Source organism: Rousettus aegyptiacus, unplaced genomic scaffold, assembly GCF_014176215.1.
Source record: "Rousettus aegyptiacus isolate mRouAeg1 unplaced genomic scaffold, mRouAeg1.p scaffold_m13_p_1, whole genome shotgun sequence".
Taxonomy (NCBI): domain Eukaryota; kingdom Metazoa; phylum Chordata; class Mammalia; order Chiroptera; family Pteropodidae; genus Rousettus; species Rousettus aegyptiacus.
Window position 1 is genome coordinate 148,303,706 of NW_023416284.1, and position 15,735 is coordinate 148,319,440.

Below are 15,735 nucleotides of genomic sequence, written 5' to 3' on the forward strand. Positions count from 1 at the left end.
AATATTATAAAAACAATATTTGATATATCTTAAATTTATGTTGTTGATGTTTTAATAATTTTAATAAATACCAGGAAGAAATAAACATCAAATATAGAAGGTGTATATTCAGGTTATCTATTGTGAGATGACAAACCACCTGGAACTCAGTGGTATAAAACAACAATAATCTTTTAAAAAATTTTAACAGCATTATTGATGTTAATTTACACAATAAATTGTACATATTTGATAAGCGCGCATATGTACACACCTGTGAACCATCACAAAATCAAGATAATGACCATGACGCTCATGATTCTGTGGTCAGGAATTAGAACAGGCACAGCAGGGACAGCTTGTTTCTGATACATGATGTTTGTGGCCACAGCTGGGGTTGCTTGAATAGCTAAGGACTGCTGGGATGACTAGATGGGGCCAATATGTCCGAGGTCTTCATTGATCTTCATGGAATATTCACTGGGATTTAAAGGTCCGAGATGGTTACTTGATGACTGGTCTTGGTGCTTGGACTGAGATGGCTGGAACAGCAGAGATCTAGCAGATAACCCTCTGCATTCATTGTTTTATCAGGATAGTCAGACTTCTTACATGGCAGCTGGCTTCTCCCAGAGGCAGAGTTCCAAGAAAATGTTGCAAGAGACAGGAAGTGGAAGCTGCCAATCTCTTACAGCCTAGTCTCAGAAACTGGCAGAGCTCACTTCCTCTATAATTTATTGATTAAAATAGTCACAGAACCCATCCAGATTTTAGGAAAGAAGGACATGGACACCACCTCTTGGTGGGAGAAGTGTCAAAAATTTTTTGACCATCTTTAAAGCACCGCAATACATTTTGGGTATGCTATATCCCGAGTGAAAGAAAACTTTAAATTGAGGACACGCACAAAAAATTTCTTGTGGATTATAAGAACAGTGGTAAGGGATGGGGGTAGAAGTAATATCAGAATTTCCATCAACTACTCTGTCATCATTGCTCTTTATTAAGCAATATTCTTCAAATAATCTTGAGTCATTATGCCCGATATATTACAAATGGGTGCATTTTAGATATTAATTCACACAATCAAGGTCATGTGGTAAATGGTATTGTTTATTATAGATTATTACATCATTTAATGGTATATTTTAACCATATAAATTATGTTCAAGATTCCAAAATTTTTGAGACATAATTAAATCAGTAAAACCATTTGAGATGGACATATCATATTCTATCTATGTTATCGTCCTAGGACATTACCCTATTGGACATTTACTGTATGTTACCTTTATAAAAATTTCATTTAAAAAAAAGTTGGCTGGGGCAGGGAGAAGGGGAAGATTGCAGCTTTACAAATAGATCTGTTTATTTTAACAATTCTTATCAGAGATCATTTCAAACAGACAACTTCATATAGCAAATTGAAGAAATGTCATGAAGACATGGTAAATTATGTCTTTCTTATATGTTCAATTACTGTGGGGAATATGTGCATCTAACATAAAAAGTTAGTATTATATACCACATAAGCCTCATAGGAGAATGTGTTTTTTTATAGTTTTTGAGAAACACAAGGGAAAGGCAGTGTATAAATACATTTTAAGCACGGAAGAGGGGTACCTCACTCATTTAAAGGAAATTAAATAAACATATTAATCATTCATAGTATTTAAACATTTTTTCAGGAGAAGTGGCTATACTTGGAAAGGAAGATGACCTACCTCATGTCATCCTTGTGTGTCACCCTCAACCACGGCTCCTCTCAAGTAATTAGTGGCTTCCCATTTTTCTCACTGTACCTTCATTTCTAAAACACTTTCTCTTCTGACTAAAGCACACAGGAATAAAAATAAAGAAGAAAGAATATTTTTGCATGTACACATGTTTGCATACATGTATTTCTGTATCAGAGAGATTACAAAGAACCATTAAAAGTGATAGCTATTTGGAATATTAGAGTTAGAAGGGTGATCAGGTGGCAAAGAGTTTTGACCATGAGATAAATCTGAAGGTGAATTATAAGAGCAGGAAGTGTCTACTGAGGAAAAGTTTAAGGCAGTGATATTCCTTGGGAGAATAGAGGCAGCACCAAAAACAATCAATGAAAGCAACATGTTTCCTTTGTTTTGAATATCTAATATATTTGCTTATGGAATGTTTCAAATGTATTTCACATCTGTTTTTTAAGAGGTTATATCAGGGTTGATTTTTCTCTTTTCTTAATCAGTTTCTTTACAAAGTTATATCACTACCAAGAAGTTGGGAGATCATATAGCCAGGATGAAAAGCAATTAAAATGAATTATTATAATAGACGCTAGATTAGGTTAATACACATCCTCATCCACCAACATTCAAGACCTCTAATAGAGGTCTGTGTGTAGGGTGATAAATAAGAGTTTTCTGAAGTATTAAGTTAATTAACTAATATCAGAAGAAAAAGCAGTCACATCTGGTAGGTAGTAAATATAGTTGGAGAAGAGAGCCTCAAAATTATTCCTGTATCGCTGAGCCTTAAGTCCCAGTTTCTCCAACATACTTGTTCAAAATGTAGCTTCCTTTTTTTTTTTCTTGTTAAATTCCTCCCAGATGGTGTCAGAAAGAATTGTTTTATCTGTAGAACTCAGTGCTGTACTAAACTTTTTTCATATGGTTATCAATACTTATTGAGAGTCTTTTATATATGAGCTATTGTTCTAGGTTTTCAGGATACGGCCATTAAAAGAGACAGGTTTCCTGCTCTTGAAGAATATAAGGGCTACAAAAAAGATTTGTAAATACATTATGAAATGCAATGAAAGCCATCTGAAAAAAAAAAAGTGGATCTATATCTTTGAGAAGATTTAAATGCTAAAAACCATTAAAATCAAAATATGAAAAAGAAGTACTAGAAGAGTCCAGGGCAGAATTTCTATCAGAATGAGAATGACTCCACTCTGATAAATTCGACCACATAAAAACAAAAAGTTGTACATAGCAAGAGTTACTCTAAGCAAAGTTAAAAGAAAAGTAATGAATTTTACTATAAATAAAGGGTTAAATTCCCTGAAGAGTTTTTATAAATTAACTTAAAAAACCCAACATCTCAATGGAATCTGAGCAACAGATATAGACTGTTCACTTAAGAGAAAATATAAATGTCTCTTAAATATATTAAAATGTGCTCGACTTTGTTTATAAGACTAGAACTACAAATTGAAATTATACTATTTTCTACCTATTAGATTAGCAAGAATAAAAAAAAAATGATAACACACAGTGTTAGTGAAGGTGTAGGAGAACAGTGATTTTCATACATTATTAATAGAAGTCTAAGTTAGTAAAATCTCTAAGGCTAACAATTTTGTAATTTTATCAGAACCGTAAGTGCATATTCTCTAGTTTCCAACAATTCTACTTTTGGGAATTAATCCCAGAGAAATACTCACACATACCAAATGACATATATACGTTATTATTAATTGTAGCACTCATTGTTTATAATTGCAAAAGAGTAGCAAGAATAGAAAGAACCTGAATGTTTATCAGTAGAAGTTGGGTTAAATAAATTAAGGTATACCCATACGATGAAATATTATGTCTTTTTGGTTATTTCTTGCTATTCACAAAACTTAGTGAGCTTAAAACAATAATAATTATCAAAAATTTTTTTCTCAAAATTCTGTTTTGTGTGACGGTGTCTGGGACTACACTCATCTGGAGACCTGACCAGTCTGTAACATCCAAGATGGTTCAGTCGCATGGCTGGCATTTGGTGCTGGCTGTTGGATGGAAATTCAGCTGGAATTGTTGACTGGAGTAAAGTACCATTGCCATGTGGCCTCTCCTCATGGCTTGGGCTTTTTCTAGCAAGATGGCTAGCTTTCAAGAGAGAGTGTTCCCAGGCATAAAGCTATAGATCTCTTAAGGGCCAACTTTGGAAGTTACACAACATTACATCTACCTCATTCTATTAACAAAATAAGTTATGAGGCTAGCCCAAATACAAGGGGAGAGAAACAGATTCCACCTCTTGCAGCAAAGAATTTATGATTGTCTTTAATCTACCAAACTGGGCCATCTGTAAAATAGAAAAAGGTAATGTTTTATATGCTGATTTGGAATAATTTGTGGTACTCATTGTTAAGTGATGGGTGCATAACAGTGTGCATAATATAATAGTATCTGTGTACACAAAAAGTGTAGGTGGAAGAGAATATACTTACTGCTTATGTGTGTCCTAGAATATCTTTAGAGAATATACAAAAAGCTGGGTAGTTAGGCCCAGTAGTGGAAGAATTAATTATTATCTATTTTAAAAAGTGAAACTGTAAAAATTATACTTTACAATCTATATTTCCTGAACTAAAAATTAAGATATATTTAGTGGAGAACAGGAAACTTAAAATCTATTCCTAAAAATCTAAAATTTTGATCGTGATTATATTCTTAATGTGATTAGAGCTCAGAAAACAGGACCGACTACCTGCATTTAGAGAGAATGATCCAGGGTGGCCAAACAAAGAAGTGGCTTTTATGCTAATGCTTGAAGAATGAAAAGATGGCCTGCAGATATTGATAAGTTGCAGTTAGAAGAAATTAAGAGGGGTCAATCCTGATGGCTTCTACTTTTTTAAGTAAAAGAGAGCAAGTTCACCTCTTGAATATGAGTTTTTAAGGATAAAAAAAAAAAAAGGAGGCTTAAAGAGAACCAAAGTGTTTGGCAATGAGTCGGAAATGAGTAAGATAAGCAAGAACAAGTAGACTAACAAGTCAAAAAATATATGAGTTTGCAATGCTGCCATCAACACATTGATGATTGTTTTTTCTGCCAACTCAGTTACAGAGATAACAATAATGAACTGATCCAGGATTGAGGATAAGCAGGATAGATGTGGGAGAAAGACAAAAGAGCGTAGAGGGAGGCTGATGCGAAAGATGTTAAAGCTACGGACAACGCAATCCTGACAGGAATCCAGAAGAAAAAGGAGGCAATGAGCAATTAGTAGCACTCATGAGGAATCAGGGTAGTAATGGGAAGGAAGGTGGTAAATTTAAATAAATATAATTTGATTATTGGTTTGAAGTTGAAGATTTCAACCATGGGACAATTCTGGATGAAGGAACAATACGAGGAATAACTGACCGTGGATGCAATTCTAGTTCTACTTCTAGTTTAAAGAAATGTTCCCTGCTCAGATTCCAAGTTTCTTAGGAAGACAGAAGCTGCAACAAAACCATACCAGTAACTTCCACTCACATGTCAGTTTTAAAACAACTTGGGAAAGGTCAGTCTATTTGACTTCCTTCTATTATTAAATTTACCCAGTTCCTGATTATATTCCAGCATAGTGGTGATTTTAAAGGAGATTTCTTTATCTGTTTTGGTTTTCGAAGCCACATAAATTAGCAGGGAGCTTTTTCATCCTGAATATCATTTGCCTTGGGAAAAGATTAGCTGTGATAAAAAGCCTTATCTTCAGTGGCCTTTGCAAGAATATATATGGCACTCAACTGGAAACTCATTCAAGACATGAGGTAGAAGTGAGCCAAAGAAAGCTCACCAGTGACACAAAGAGGTCAGTGGTATGCACTGTATCTCAATTCAAAGGCTAAGGACACTCCTTGATAGATTAAGCACTATAATTTAGACTTCTGGAAAATATCGTTTGTAGCCTTCGAATTATGGTTTCGATTTGCTTCGATTTCTTATCACTTTGAAGTTGTTAGCTTTGCTCCAATTATCTGAAAATATACATTTATAACACGTAGTGGTTGAGGTGAGTATGCTATGTAGAAAATTGTTTCCGAAGAAGCCTTTTACCCTGTCTTATGGAACTATTATTCTGAAATGTTATTCAAAATAACATATAATTTATATATTTGTTATTTTATTGATTGTTTTTATTAGTTTGGCTACCAATTCTAGTCTAAAATTTTCAATAGTTTTCTATGTAACCTCTTCAGTTTGTTTATTTTTAAATGCTGAACTAACAATGTCTGGTAGTTAAAGTAAATGTAATATATTCAATTCCGTAAAAGGAGATGACGACCAAAGTCACCATTTGTAAAACAAACAAACAAACAAACAAAATACAGGATGGGCATGGTCTAGGAGGAGACGGCGCTGGGCTAGGCGAGTGCAGCGCATACTTTTTTCTCTAATTTACTTGAGTGTTTCATTAGCAAGCCTGCTTTTAGACTTGCAATAATACTACTTATCAGAGGAATGTTCTGAAGGTAATTAAGTCTACATGTATTATCGATGTTTAGAGATTTGGCTACTGAACAAGTAAGCTCAACATAGGAAAAAGTCGTGCAGATCAGTGGTTATGGGAATAGATGTGGCTCTGTTGAATTTCAGTGGTATGACGTTGGGTGATCTACCTAACCTCTCTGTGCCTCAGTTTCCTCACCTGTAAAATGAGGATAACAAAACTACTTCTTAAGGTTGTCATGAGGATTAAATGAGCTAATAATATATGTAAAGTACAGGATTATTTTAAGCAATACTGGGTACACGACAAGCACTCAGACATCACAGAGAATACTCTGCTCAGTTTTTAAGTTTGGTGTGGGTTCTAGCCAAGCCATTAAAATGGTGCAGGTTTTTAAACAATGTTCTTTTCTAGAGGTAGAAAGAATAGGAAGACTAAAGAGTCTTGAATTCTATGAAGAGATTGTGAGAGGAGGGATAATTAGCACTTTGTTTATACCAATAAGGAAATGGGTTTAATTTACAGAAGGGAAGACTATGCTTTGACTTTGCAGACTTCCCAGCCTGTCACATTGTACTGTAAGATACTACTTAGGTGGAAATTACAAAGAAAGGAAAAGCTACTTGATGTCAGTTAACATGATATTTATAAACTTTGAAGTTTCCATGTGTCTTTTTGATAGGATATGAAGTATAGTAATTTCACATGAATATGCTACTACCTACAGAAAAAGAGCTGGATTCTAACACTATTAGCACCACTTAACAGAGAGAATTATTTCATCAACGGTCTCTTGTTAGCAATTAAGTTAACTAAACTCCTTTGGCTGGATTTCAAGACCAGTGATCCTTACATGAAGGTTCATTCCAGAGCACATACTGTTTATGGTGAAGTTCAATCCCTACGAATATTCCATTTGATTTACAGTGGAAAGCAATAGTACTTGACATTTAATAATCTATTTGAATTTGTTAGCAATCTCAATTAAAATCACTGCATAGATGATCTCTTTGGCATGCTACATGAGTTATGGAATTTAGATATTTGTGGGTTTTGTAAAGTGTTAATAACATTAAAAATTTTAATATTTACTATTTTATATTTTTACATAAAGCAGCGCACAAACTATTTTAAAACTAGTTAGTTCAGAACATATTTGAAAATAACCAGTAAAAATTATGTTTTAAAAAGTAAATGTGAAGAAAATTTAGAGAAAAACAGGAGTACCAAATTGTCATAATGATTAAATTTTAGCTCAAAGAGACTTCGAAGATCATTTAATTTGCCCACCCCTGGTCGTGTTATAGACAGGCTGCCTTCTTGCTCAGTCATAATGCTACTCCTTGAGGTTTTGCAATGCAGAAACTGTATGGCCATTAGTGGTACTCTCGTGATAAACGAGAAAATAGATGTAAAGAGACTTGCCCAGACTTCTTGAGAGGTTTGATTTCTTACTGGCCTTCTAGATTCTTTCAAAACTCTGTAGTGTTGAAATAAAGTTTACCTGCTAAATGTAAATCACACTGTATACCAGGACACATAGTTTGGTTAAAATCCGAAGAGATAGCAATATTGACCTAAATCTTTAAAACGGCATGCTTCACGAGGGACTGAATTTTTTGTAAGCTATTAGAAAATGCATCTAAAGGAAAGACATAGAATAGAGAAGAGAGAATAATGTATAGATGTTTGGATAGCAATAATGTTAAACCTATTTAAAAAAAAAAAAAGTTAGTAGTCCCTTCAGGGTAGAAGGTGGGCGGGGATCACATAGAGGAAGCCGAGAACTCTGGAACGCCCGGAACTTGGCAGCACAGAACCGCTGACTGGCCAGGGGCCGTGGTACTCAGTGGTGTTTTCAGTGCTTTCCCATCTTATCATTTTAATTTTATGGGATTATGGTTTAGGTGGTTTTACAGAAGCAGGGATTCTTTGGAAAATCTATGAACTGTAGGTAAGAGAAGTCATTGAGGGCCCACTGAAAGAGGCAGTGGGGGAAAATTGAGACAGCATGTAGCAGTAAGCAAGGGTAAAACTAAGATATTTACTTTTGCATTTGGGGAAACTCATCTAACTTAGAGGTTATGTCACTGATATCCTTTGGACTTCAAGAGAGATGAAAGCATATGTGAATAGAAACATTCGGATTCCCCACCCCCATCCTGGGTAAGTGGCTCACACCATGGTCATTGTGATCCAATCTTACATTTGGCCTTGAAGGGCAGAAAGTCTCACTTCTTTGGCATTCCTCACAACATATAGCATTATGGCAGGGCTAAGACAGTTTTATTAAATTTGTCCTGGATTGTTAAAGCAAGAGAAAGGGAGAAAAGGGCCTCTAGTTTTCTAGGTTGTAGATATTTCTTGCAAACATACCATGTGTGTGCCCTCTGATTTGTCAAAGCTTGTTAATTGGGTGCGAGCCTATATTTTCATTCACAGTCCACAAAGACTTACTCTAAATCACAACCCATTCCAGTAAAAAACAAAACAAAACAAAGCAGCCCCCAGGCTGGCTGGCATTGAAAGAGCTGGCAGACAGAAGCAGTAATCTGTTGGTAATTTTATAAGGTTTCTGTGCTGATTACTATTTGGGCAGTGTCCACATCACTGATGAGTAGTTCACACACTCACAGCTGCCCTGGGAGGAAGACAACATCTGCACAAAAACAGAGAAGGATTATTCTGACAATTAAAAAGAGCTGGTTACTGCTAATGCTATTGTCAACGATCTTCTACAAGAATTTCAATTAAATGAAAATCAAATGCAAACCCTCAGAGGCCATATGGTGTAGTTAAGAAAGGGCCCCACATCCATAGTTGAAGAGCCCACATCCTGCCCTGGCACTGCCAACACCTAGCTGTGAAAGACAATGCTCAACTGACACATGCCCAAATCTAAGCGGGAGTCTTAAGCTCACAAAATAAGTACCTGCTGTTTTAGAAACCCAAAGACACTAAGAAAAATAAAGCTCATCTTACATTGAAAAGGAGAAGAACAAACACCGAGAAGGACAGAAAGGAAGGATGGGACTCAAAGAGAAAGCTGCTGAGAACACCGCCAAGTAAGGTAATAATAACTCATGTTTTAGTGCCTAAGGATGGGAAACACTTTTTTTAAAAAATTAATTTTAGGGAAAGCTTCACAAATTATAAGCTATTAATATATTTATTGGAACATGAAATGAGTTGACCACAGTTCTTCTTAACTTTATTCATTTAATTAACTCAGCAGTTGCTGCATTGCAATACCAAGTGGCCAAGCACTTTTCATGTATTATTTCTAATGTATAAAACAAGCTTTAACCAAAAAGTATAGCTGTGTTCTGTTGAGGAAGCTGAGACTCAGAGAGGCTGAGGGTCTTTGGGGCCACACAGCTGGTAGATATATTTTATGCATTTATTTTGACACGTTCAGGCTAGTTTTGATCATAGCATTATTATAACCTTTAAACCAGATATGCTATAAACTTCTGTGTGAACCAAGTCTTTAGTAATAAGGGCCATAAAACAGTTCTAGGATATTAAACCAATTGCAGAGAAGCAGGATGAATGTGGCCATTGTGAGTGTATGTGTCTGATTATCTTCTATGTTTGCCATTAATAGTGTTAGATTCATTAGTCTGCTCACAAAGTCTTGCAAATATATGAAAGTAGAATAATATGCTATGACTATAGTAATTATAACTAATACTTATTAAACCTGTTCTTTCTTAGTGCAGCTTTCCCTAATCCATCTACTTATAATTATACCCCTTACATTCTCTCCTCTATCCCCATTATTTTTTTCAATAACACTTATGGCCACTCTAAAATTTTGCCTTACTTGTTATATTATCTGTCTTTCTTTAGAAAGCGTAAATTCCCTGGGGCTAGGATGCTGTTTTGTTTGCTGTTGTATCTCCAGTGCCAGGTTCAGGGCCTGCATCTAGTAGGTGCTGATAAGTTTAGTTGAATGGATGCATGAACAAATGAATGCTGTTTCAAAAAGTATACTTTTATTTTAAATTCATTATCTTGCTTAATTGCCGCATAACTAGGGCAGGAAGAGAATTTTCGGAAAGGTCGAGTTAGTTGGCTGAAGTCTCACGGGTAGAAAGTACCAGGTCAGGGCTTGAGCCAAACCTTCTGACTCCAAAATTCTTATTAAACAACCACATTATGGAATAATAATGTGTGTGTGCGCGTGTGTGTGTGCGTGTAACCCCTGCAGTTAAAAAAAAAAAAAACAGTTGTATTCAACCAAAAATGATGACAAGACAAAATAGAATAGTTAAAAGGTATAAACGTTTAGCTTTCTCTAATTACTGCTAAAAAGAGAATTGTTTATGGGATTGAAGGAAAAAAAAGATATAACTCAGTGAAATTCTCCTTTCTTCACATTTTTTCATAATATGTTTTACATATAAAAAGTTAATTACCATTTTCTCTTATATTAAACTAAATACATTGGTATCATCTTTTTTTCAGGATGCTATATAGCATGTCTTGCTATTTTACAATATCAATCCTGGCTCATTACACTATTCAGAGTAAGAGGAAGTATGATTTACTTTTTCGATCCAGACCAACTATTTCCAGCTCTCTGTTCTTAACTACTTTCAAAGTAGGGAAACACTATAAATATGTCCCTTTGGATTCTGAGATGATGTCAAGTGTTCTTGGGCAGCACACTGGAGATCTAAGAATAGAGAAATGGAACCAGTGTAGTGTAAAATATAGCATGTTTGAATTATGATGGTATTGCCAATAGGAGACTCAAGTAAGTTTTACTTTTCTTTTTCTAAATCTCTTAAGCTAAATTTAAACATTTCATGTATGAATTCTGCCTTTAAATTAGAGGAAACATTTTGGCATCATTCGGAGATAGGAGAACTGGATTCAAATCTCAATTCTGCCACTTGCTTGCTCTGTGAACTTGGACAAGTCAAAATGCATTTTCACCATTGGCAAGTGAAAAATGTACCTGCCCTGGTTGCTTTCCATGGGTGAAAAATCATAATTAGAGAAAGCATATGAAAGATTTTATAAACTTTAAAGTGCATTACAAATGTTAACAGTTTACTCAAGAGATTTTTACTACACACTGGATGGAATCAAAAAGAGAAATTGAAATGATACAGTTATTTTTGTTATCTTATGCTATAATGCAGATATAAAACAATTTATTAAATTTCATATTTATGGCCATTTCAATAAAAAAATCTTGTCATAATTAATCTACATTAAATGAAATATACCTATTATAATATTTTATTCATAGAAAAGTCAGATTTGATTTACGTGAAGTAATTTTTGCCTATGGATGTATTTCTTATTTATGTTTCTTATACTTTGGTTGACTGGATAATGTATTTATGTAGTTCAAAAACTAGCAGTTTAAAAGTATATGCAACAAAAAGTATCCTTCCCATCTTTGTCCCAAAATTGCTCAGTTCCTATACCCCTCCAATATGTAACCTCTGTATGAGTGTCTTATGTATTATTTTGGACTGTCTTTATGTATATGTAAGCTTTAGGCCTTTTTTACAGTAACATGGACTTCTTTTGGTTTATGATAGGAGGAAAAGAAATAGCCCCTAACTCTTCTAAGCAATGACATATCATGCCCAGGGTCACATACTATTTCTGTGACAGAGTCAGATTAGAACGTAATCTGTTTGATTACAAAGCTGGTATTTGGTCCAGTTTGTCAGGCTTCAGAGGGCTGGAGTTAAAGGTCACAGAAAGTCAAAGTGAAGGTAACACAGAAGTGAGAAGGGAGCAAGAAAAAGGTAGGAATCTATATGTCTCTATTCAGGGACAGGGTCCCAGTCCAGGAGTGCCAGGAAGTGTGCTAGAAGTGTGGTATGCTCACCTGCAAATGGCTTCACTCTAAGTTGAAAGACTATGTGCCTTGGGGTGCCTTGCACAATAGGAGCTCAGGGGCTCTCCCGCCCCTTCGCCATGGCTCACAAAGAAGGTCCAGGGTAAGCAGGGTAGAGTGAGCCTACTGGACCATGTTCATTCATCTGAGAAGCAGGACAGCAATGTTGCTTTAGTGGGAAATGTCTCTTCCAGGTGAAACTCAGCAGTCCATCTGACCTTTTCTCTTTGCATGGCCTGAAACCCAAGAAAAGTCTGTCAGTGACCCCGAAATGTGAGGCTTCCTCTGCTAAGGTTGCATTTTTGAAGAACCCACCAAAGGGTAATAATATCCAAAGGAGTGCAGAAAGGGCTTTCAGACATTCATTTTTATCACTTTGCAATGGACATTTGAAATACATGACTTAATGAGAAACCTCTGAGGTCAACCTCCAACTAATTAGCTTGTTCTTGGGACTGAGATTTTGCGGTGACATAGATACTTTGTCAGAAAAGTCTTGGAACTTGAAGAGAGTTATTTAAATAATTGGCCTGATATTTTTTTCCTGAGCGCTATATTCTTAACACACACACACACACACGCACGCACGCACACATGCACGCACGCGCGCACACACACACACTTTTCCCTTATAAAACACAAACAGACATGGGAAATTTGTTGGTGCATTACATGTATGGTTCTCACTATCTGCCCTCAGCAATTCTCAATTAACTCAGGAAATCTAGTTTAAATGTCAAAAATATTTCTAAACTCGTGTTTTTGCTGCATTATGTTATCTTAAAAATTCTTTCAACATTTTTTAAATTTTTTTGTATGTGATTGTTTTCACATACTTCTATTATCTTAAATCTGAAAAATAACACTCAGAAAGCTACATATAGTTGCTCGGTTCCAGAAGAGCCACTCAACAGAAACACCTTGGAGTCATGGAGTCATGGAAGTTTGCAATTTTTATTTTTTTCTTTCTTTTGTTTATTTTATGCTCAACTTCATAGTGTGTCCTCGCCCCCCTCCCCTCAAAAAAAAAAAAAAAAAGGATAAAGAGAAAGATGCCAGAGATGTTCAACTTATTTGTACCTGTAAAAACTATTTTAGAATTTAAATAATTAGTTCTACGAGTGAGGCATATACAAAAGAAGAAAGAAAAAGCTAAATAAAATGCAAAATAGTGAGAAGTTAAAAGCTCGTAATGTCTCAGCAAAACATAAAGTGTGAACATAATCTCAAATGTGATTCTTCCTTGTTACTGAATTGAAGATTCAATATAGTCAATTCATGTGCAAACTGATGTAGATACAAGGATAATCATTGCAGTATCATTTTTATAGCAAAAGGTTAGAAAAAGTTAAGTAACCTTCTTTAGGTGACTAACAAACTATGGTACATTAATAGAATGGAATGGTTTAGATAGTTTAAAAGAAGAATCCACAATGTCCAAAGTCTATTGTTGAGAGAAAATCCGAGGTGCGTGAAAGTATTGTGTGTGTACCTGTATACACATACATACATAAAGTACTATATAAAATAATTTTAAAATATATATGTTGTATATACTACATAATCTATATATTTGTATAGGCAAAAACTACACCTGGAAAGATATAATAGGAAGCTGGTAGGAGCTGGTAACTTTTGGGAAGGGAACTGTATATCTAAAAATTGAGACTAGAAAGGAGATTTGATTTCCCTTACATATATAGCTTTTTATAAATTTTTGTTTTATAGAATGTAAATAAAATTACTTGTTCAAAAAATAATTGTTTATAAGATAGGAAATTGTAAGACTTAAGCAAAGGCACAAAAGATGAAAGATACAGGGCTTGATGGGGAAATAAGAATCAAAGACAGTACATAAGATGGGTAAGGAGGAAGACAGACATTAAAATCGGAGGGAGGAACAGGGCTAATTTAGGAAGCCACTGAAGGTGATCAAGTAGGGAAAAGCCTTAAGTGTTTTCGGAATATTGTTCTGATCAGAGTGTAGGATGAATTGGTGCAGAAACATGAGATATTGGTTAGGAAGCTGTAGCAATCGTCGAAGGGGAAGGGGTAAGGGCCTGAGCCGCAGGTGTAGCTCTGAGATGGAGAGATAGTGCATGGAGTGCAGGCAGAGCCAGCACCAGTGAAAACTGCTGACTGACAGGTTTTGGGATTCTGGGGAGAGGACATAGAATTTTTGATCTTGGGTCACTGAAATTATTATGACACCATTAATAAAAATGTGCCACGTTCTTTATTACCTACAGCCTTCAACATATCCATTTCCTTGTAACTTTACTCACCCCTATATTTCCCTTCCATTTTCTCTGGTCACTCATCCTTTAGTGTCAAAGTAGACATCACTTCCTTCAGGAAGACTTCTCAATTCCTCATGTATAGTTTTGGACTCTTCTCTGTGTACTTTCTCTGTAATTCGTGCTTACCATATCATGCATTATATACTACATGATATGATTAACTGTTATTCCAAATCTTAGCTTGGACTTCTCCAAAGCAGAGCCTGAAACAAAGGCTTATATATGGATAATTTATTTGGGACTATAATTGCAAGGAGCAGAAATGAAGAACAGGAGGAATGCAAATGGTAAGGAGAGGAAGCCAGTTACAGATGCCTTATCAGTTGGCCACCGCTGTGAATAACTGATGCTGAATCTTATAAGACCTTCTGAGAAGTCTTATAAAATGTGACTCACAGTTTTCCATGTAGGGGAAGACAACAGAAAGCATTTATCCATCAGCTGTCATCCTCCAGGTAGGCGATCTTCCCCACAGGTCATGTCCTCTTCCATACTTGCATTTTGCCTTAGCACAGTGCTGGCAGTTCCCTCCCTGTCGTCATCCCATGTGGTGGTATTGGCTTGCTCTGCACCCCCCTGGAGTTAGTCCAAGTTGTGTGAAATTGATTTTGTAATAGCGACTGAGATATGAGGCAAGGCTGAGAAGATTGGAAATGTGTACAAAAGGAATCTGAAGCAGTTTCTAAACTCGAAATGGAGAAAAGAATAATCTTGATAAGAAAAAAGAATGAGTGTAACTTAAGAGACTTGGCAGGGAACATGAGTCAGGGAGGAACCAAGATGAAAGTGGTCAGGATCCCTCCAACACCTCTGTCACCCTGAGGTCCTTACTCACACCTATCATCTGTCATCTGAGACCATCTGTCTCTTCCTTCAATTAACGAATTTCATACATTAACCATACATTTTTTCCTATGATGAGAATTAAGGGATGGAGATATAATTTGACAATACTACAAATAGAGATAATGTTAGAAACCTTAGGAAAGGATGAAATTATCAAGAAAGATGATGTAAATAATAAGGGAAGTTAGCATAAAACTTTTGGTCTGGGGAAAGCAAGAAGCTGCTGAACTTACAGATCAAATTAGCTCAGCTGTTAGGAGAAAAGCCTATAGCACAGAAGCAGACACCTGGTTAGAAAAGCAAGAGTGTTAGGACGTGAACATAAGCATGCTATCTTTGTTGAAAGAGAGAAGACATTTTATTGTATTTAGAGATGCAAGGAAAGAAGTAAATGGGGGGCGGGGGGAATGAAGATGCCAGGATAAAGATTAAAAAATAAAGCTAGATCTTGGAGAAGTTGTGAGAGGATACAAAGGGAATGGGCTTAGGTTTTAAAAGGGTCATGAGAAGACTTAAATACACTTCATCTTTGAAACAGGAAAAAG

The 15,735-nt window shown here is 35.6% G+C and overlaps 1 long non-coding RNA gene across 1 annotated transcript in view; it reads right to left on the bottom strand.

The window, feature by feature from the left end:
- Window positions 1-220: 220 nt before the first annotated feature.
- LOC107506300 overlaps window positions 221-15,735 on the bottom strand; it is a 30,882-nt gene continuing 15,367 nt past the window's right edge. The window contains exons 2-3 of the long non-coding RNA XR_001595894.2: window positions 12,036-12,280; window positions 221-1,810 (exon numbers count right to left, since the gene is read on the bottom strand). This is a non-coding gene — a long non-coding RNA (uncharacterized LOC107506300). The remainder of the gene's footprint in view (window positions 1,811-12,035; window positions 12,281-15,735) is intronic.